Source organism: Dipodomys ordii, unplaced genomic scaffold, assembly GCF_000151885.1.
Source record: "Dipodomys ordii isolate 6190 unplaced genomic scaffold, Dord_2.0 Scaffold164, whole genome shotgun sequence".
In the NCBI taxonomy this organism is placed as follows: Eukaryota; Metazoa; Chordata; class Mammalia; order Rodentia; family Heteromyidae; genus Dipodomys; species Dipodomys ordii.
The window spans coordinates 387,932-388,500 of NW_012267380.1; the positions used below are offsets into that span (position 1 = coordinate 387,932).

The following is a 569-nucleotide window of genomic DNA, read 5'->3' on the forward strand; positions in this document are numbered from 1 at the left end:
CCAAGATGACAGGCGTCCATCGAGACCACGCCCCCAGATGACAGACACATCGGGACCCCGCCCCCAGATGACAGCCGTCCTTCCAGACTACGTCCATCGAGACCACGCCCCCAGGATGAGAGACTCGCATCTGGACCACGGCCCCAGGACGACCGCCATCCCTCGAGACCACGCCGCTCCACACCCACTTTGGTTTCTAAAGATGACTGAAGTTGTTCCCTCGCCGCCCGGCGCCCCCCCCCCGTCCCCACCCCCGCCCCTCGCAGCTTCCTCGCGCAGCCTGGGACATCCTTGAAGAATGCGCTGTCCACTAAACTCCGTCAGAGCGGGACGCCGGGCTCTCGACTGTCATCCTAGGTACTCAGGCTAAGATGTGAGGATCAAGGTTCGAAGCCAGCCCGGGTAGGAAAGTACATGAGACGCAAAAAGGCCGGAAGTGGCGCTGTGGCTCAAAGCGGTGGCGCGCCAGCTTGAGTGGAGAAGCTGGGACAGCGCCAGTTGAAGCCCACGACAGACAGGGCAAAAAATAGAAGAACGAATGAGCGCCGTCGGACGCCGGGCTGTGAGGC

The 569-nt window shown here is 62.4% G+C and overlaps 1 protein-coding gene across 1 annotated transcript in view; it reads left to right on the forward strand.

The window, feature by feature from the left end:
- The first annotated feature begins 261 nt into the window (after nt 1-261).
- Nucleotides 262-569, forward strand: part of Clip2 (CAP-GLY domain containing linker protein 2) — a 42,199-nt gene continuing 41,891 nt past the window's right edge. Inside the window, exon 1 of the mRNA XM_013033170.1 lies at nt 262-357. The gene's annotated coding sequence lies outside the window, so the exon portion shown is untranslated. The remainder of the gene's footprint in view (nt 358-569) is intronic.